A 6000-nucleotide genomic window follows, 5' to 3' on the forward strand; every position below is an offset into this window, starting at 1 on the left:
GCACGTACTATGTGCCAGATACTCTTCCAAGTGCTGGTGATACAACTATGACCAAAAAAGACAAACACCAGCCCTCAGGGGTCTTACATTCTAAGGGGGGGGGGAAACAGGACACCAAAGAAATCACACATACAGATCCTGTTATGTGCTGTGAAGAAAAAATAAATCAGGAAGATTTGAAGTAACAGGTTAGTAGACTGTTCAAAAAAGACCTCACTGAGAAGGTGACTTTTTTTTTTTTAAACTCTTACAAACATTTTTTTTTTTAAGATTTTATTTATTTATTCATGAGAGACAGAGAGAGAGAGAGAGGCAGAGGCAGAGGGAGAAGCAGGATCCCCCGCGGAGCAGGGAGCCCGATGCGGGACTCGCTGGGATCATGACCTGAGCCGAAGGCAGACGCTTAACCGACTGAGCCACCCAGGCGCCCCGAGAAGGTGACTTCTAAAACCAGAAGAAAGTGGTTGTGTACCTAGAGATATCAGTTGTCAAAGTATCCCATGCAGAGTAGGGAGCATAGGCAAAGATCCTGAGGCAGAAGTGTGCCTGGCTGTTTGAGGAAGAGCGGAGAGGTCCAGCGTGCCTGGAGCAGAGAAAGAGACGAGTTCCTGTAGGTTGCAGCGGGATGGATAGGTCGGGGAACCACACAGAGCAACTGAAACACTTGTCTTTGGAGTGATATGGGAAGCTACTAAAGAATTTCAACAGGGGGTGACACAATCTTATGTTTTAACAGAATCCTTCAGGCTGCTGGATAATACATACAAAGTAGTTAGCATAGGGCTGGCAATATAGTGTGATTTGAATGAATGTTAGTTATGATTCTGATTATGTCTCTTAATGCTGACATTACAGGGTCTGGGGAATACCAAGGTCTGCAGGACACCAAAGTCTGCACAGGTCCTTTCCCTCGTCCTGCTTCATGAGAAGGGCTTACACGACTGTCACAACGGGCTGCCCACCGTGATAACAGGATTACACAGATCTGGCCACTGAGTATGCCTTCCTCGGTGATAGCACCCCCTGGATTTGCAGGGTGAGGGGATCACACACGGAAATATCAGGCTCCTGTCAAGCTGGTTGACCCAGGCACAGACCCAGCTGAAGTGTGTAGGCAGCAATTAGACAAGAAAACACTTTTCTGGAAGTGCCAGAAACTTCTGGATGCTGCTGATGATAGTCTGCCATCACCAAGGAGCCCCACTGCACAGAAAGCCCCAGAGTTACCCAGGGCTGGGGGGTGGCAACCTCTAGTGTGTGTTGGGAACCTCTTTGTTCCTTCCTATTCTCAGGAATTTATGATCATATGATGAGTTAAATATAATAACAACCATATCATAGGTGAGGTTACATTCTGTCCACCAAGAAAGTCACTTTCATCCTCGGCCAGTGGAAGCGTCAATTGGTAAAATTTTTTTAAAAGGTAATTTGGGTAATAGGTATCAAAAGCTTTCAAAAACTGCATAGCCCTTTACCCAGCAATTCCTCATATAGACAAAAACGTCATGAAGTGATCTATGCACGTAGGAAAGGAACTGAATATCTACTCTGATTCTCCATCACTTAAAACCTAAGGGCTGGATTTCGTGTTTTTCAAGGTGGTTTCAAATGCTTACTCAGCATGATGCTGGGACTCAGTACAGTGTAGTCACGCAGCCAATGAGTGGTCTGAGCAGGAAGTAGAAGTGACTCTGGGATGGGGTCACCCACAAAAATACCATGGGCAGGAAGGGGCTGGGCTGAGCCTTGCAGAGAAAGTGCACGGCCTCTAAATCACTAGCTAGTCTCTCACCAGTTCACAGGACCCTGGCCTGCATTTTCCAGGCAACCCCACATCGTTCTCCTCTTTTTCCACAATTAGACTTGTTTGCTCACATTTGGGAAGCCACGTTTCAGGGAATGAGAGCCTTTTTCCTACATGTGTATTTTCCAAAATGCATCCTACACAATGTTGATAGGTGTTAAGGATACAAAGAGATGCTTTTGGAAACTATTCCACAGTCAATTACTTGGGGTGATGTGGTTGAAATCATATAAACATCTTGGCTCCAGAGCTTCTCAGAACTTGTATTGTGTATCATGAAACTCCACGAGTGAGGCATTGAGGGTGGAAGAGTGGTCCAGTTTCACTACATAGTTTTATGGGGATTTTTGCACCTATTAACATTCCATAAGCCACCTGTCCTGAGCAATGCAGTACTGAACACTTCTAGATTGGCCAGAACACTGGACCTGGCCAAAGTAGGAAAAAAACCTCCCCAGACGAGCCCTTGTTACTGTGCTTTCAGGAATGTGACTTCTAGTTACCAGCTCTGGGACGGTCAGTGAAGAACCCAAATGTACAAACTATAGGAAGAACCATCACACTCGAGATCTTAAACCCCTTCTATCAACAACACGTGTGTCAGTTGCCAGAAGATTTACATGTTTAGATGACAAGACTTCTGCGCTAGCTGTCAGTCAAGAGGTGCCTGGAGAATTCTCAAGAGGGTTTTTTAAAAAAAATTCCCAGGCAGATGTGCATCTGGAACAAAATCCCACATTCCATTCTCACCCTGCATGTTGTCTAGAAGCAAAGAGCCACATATCTAAGAGGACTGCAAGATTCACCTTATATCGTCAACAGTAAATATGCCAATCACAATCAGAAAGTGCCTGACAGACTGTGATTCCCATTTGCATCAAATCCAAAATAGCTGCCTACAGCTGCCTCTGATGAGTGTCTGTCCCAGGCCCCGCCAAGAGAAGTCTCTCCGGATCACATAGACGCTTTCTCTTGATTTAATGTCTTGGGGATAGTGTGTTTGGCAGCCATGACTTTGGGAACTTGGGTCTCTGGTTCTGCTTTCCATTTCACAACACAGAATTGCACAATACCGCACCTCAAGTGAATGACAAGGGAAACAGAATAATGCAGGCCAGCCCAGCCAAGCCCCTTCCCACCAGACAGCTTCTGCAGGCTGGCACACGATCAGATTTCTGCAGAATTAGGACCCACAAGTCAAGTGAGAGGAACTGAGCTCATAGCTAGAGCGACAGCATTCTTTCAAGTAAAATGTAAACTTGCTTAAGAAGGGAAGGCCAGGGACACCGTCAAGTATGTAACAAGTACTCGACACATTGTAGCCACTATTACAACCTAGTTGTTCTCTTTTACTAGGCTTAGGTCAATACGGAATATTCATATATTTTTCTATTTAACAGAATGGAAAGTCGGGACACTGGATACTTTTTCCAAAGCAGAGAAATGCTCTTTCCGAGCCAAAAGTCAAATGAAGGATGCTTACATTTTTCTTTTTTTATTATTATTATGTTATGTTCAAACATTTCCTCTACTTCTCTGTTTCTCCCTCTTTTCCCAAGTACCGTCTTCCAAAGCATATGATTCTCGTGGGCATATGAATATGACCAAACTCATCAAATTATACAAATATGTGCAAGCTTTTGTATCTCAATAAAAAATAAGACAAAATTGACTCAACTTTTTTTTAAGTTTTTAAATTCCAGTTAGTTAACAAACAGTTAACTACTACAGTAATATTAGTTTCAGGTGTACAATATAGCGATTCAACACTTTCATACAACACACGTGGTGCTCATCATAAAACTGACTTGACTATTATAAAAATATGAATCCCTGTGGACCAAACAACTATACCCACATATTCCTTTCTTTGCCCAAAATGTGTTTATAAACCATACCAAGTAGGTAAGAAAGGATTATATGTATAGAGATAGAGGGTTTCATGGTATTGCTGGGGTACCTGGCCTGCCTGGTTACTTCAATTCCTATCAACCTTTTGCAGGGAGGTATTTTAAGGACTTTCATGGGTACCTGAGATAAAGTATTTGCTTTAGTTTGGCAAGGACTTTTTTGGGAGGCCGTTTCTGGGAAGCTAGTTAATTCCATCCCAAAGAATGAGCGTATCCCATTAAGACAAAGGGATACAGTAAACACAAGTCACCCATGACCAGAGGGGCCTGGCTACTAGGGTGGGATCTGGCAGTGAAGCCTTGTCCTCGGAGGACAGATGGACACCAAAGAGCCAGTCTTCATGCCAAGCAGGACCTCAGGGAAAGCTGGAAAATAAACGCTGTGCCATGGGGTCAAGCCCAGCATCACAGAGCAGAGCAGAAGAAAATGAAAGGCAAGCAGCACCAAAGCAGAAAGGCGAAGCGAAGTCACGGGAGGCGATGCCGAGGGCACGCAGTGGCTGGAGCTGGGGAAGACTCAGAGAGGGCAATGACAGAAGAAGGGGCAGAGCACAGGCAGAAGGAGAGCGAGCATCCAAGGACAGATTATGAGAGCAATCATGAGAGCAAAACCTGTTTCCTGGGTAAATCCAGCGGGAGGCGAGAAGCATCCTGTCACACACACTCGGAGCAAAGGTAAAAGAGAAGCAACTCAAGATCCAGAGGTCCCAGGGACTGGGCTGGGAGCCTGTCCTAGGAAGGCAGCACAACCCAAACCAGGACTACTGTGGCCCTAGGTTTATAACCAGTCATAAGATTCAACTACTCAGTCATTTGAGTGATATTTAATTTATAGGGTATAATCCATTATCCACAAAGAAATAACTTTTATTTGAAAGTAGGTTTTTAGCATCTTTTTAAAATCTCCAGGTCAAGGAAGTGAGACAAGGCAGAAGCACAGGTGGAGCCTGGAATGTCCCCCACCCTGGGGCCCACGGCCCCCCGCTAAAGGCCGGCTGAGGGCTCTGTGCACCTCTGCCTCTCTAGTGGCAAGAAGCAGAGGCTGGGGCGCCTGGGTGGCTCAGTCATTAAGCATCTGCCTTCAGTCAGGTCATGATCCCAGGGTCCTGGGTTCGAACCCTGCATCGGGCTCCCTGCTCAGCGGCAAGCCTGCTTCTCCCTCTCCACTCCCCCTGCTTGTGTTCCCTCTCTCGCTGTGTCTCTCTCTGTCAAATAAATAAATAATATCTTTACCAAAAAATTTAAAAAAAAAAAAGCAGAGGCTGGATGGGGAACATGAAACAGCGCTCTTGGGTCTCACAGGGAGATTAGCTGTCTTCTCTCTGTTTTGAGGAAATGGAGCCCAACAAAGGTTAACACTAAAGAGTTTAAGGATGTAGAAGACACCAAGAAAACCCAGCTAGAATCCAGAGCCCTCAATCCTTTTGGGGAAAAAAAAAAAATTCAAAAACCAGTGCAAAAGTTAACAGCACATTGGACCCTGGAGTTGGGATTAAGAAAGGAAAAGATATGAATGAATACCAGTGAATAAATCCCCAGTCCCACTGTTGGCGCGGGCATCCTTCCTTGCTGCATTGGAGAGCTTTTCAGTCTTGGGAAACTGGGCACAGGCATATGATATTAACAGCAATAGCTACCACTGACTGAGGACTTGTTTCAGGCCAGGCATTGTCCTAAGCACCAGATATAAATTAATTCGCTAACCATTCACAACAATGCCACAAAGTAGATATTATTATTATCTCCACTTTACAGATAACGATATTGAGGCACAGAAATGTAACCTGCCTGAGGTCACACAGCAGTGACGATCAGATCCGGGCCGGGTACCCAGACTGACTGCAGAGCCTTTGATCTTAACAGCCGTGTTTCACAGTGTCTCATCAGGGTGCCACTGCATTATCCTTGGACAAGATCTGCAAACTCCCATGAATGTATTCCTTTCACATTCATAATCCAAGCCTCCAGATTAGAGCACGGGCATTCACAGGTTCATGTGCCACTCGTGCCATGACCAAGACCCATGTAAGCCTCAAAAAAAAAAAAAAAAGACCCTGAGCTTCTGGAAGAGGAGGCCCTTGTTCGACTTGTCCATGTGTTCTTACCAACTAATGAAATGCCTGGCATAAAGCAGTTGCCTGTTGTGCATTTGGTAAATGAATAAAATAGTTACTGGCTTGTGCCATCAGTAACACTCATCTGCCCAGAACAGCTCTGATTCTGCAGCACAGTGAATTGTAAATTTGTAACCTATACATCTCTCCCTAGGCGCTCAGCCTCTGTGAG

This window comes from Phoca vitulina, unplaced genomic scaffold (assembly GCF_004348235.1).
Source record: "Phoca vitulina isolate PV1807 unplaced genomic scaffold, GSC_HSeal_1.0 scaffold18, whole genome shotgun sequence".
Taxonomy (NCBI): Eukaryota; Metazoa; Chordata; class Mammalia; order Carnivora; family Phocidae; genus Phoca; species Phoca vitulina.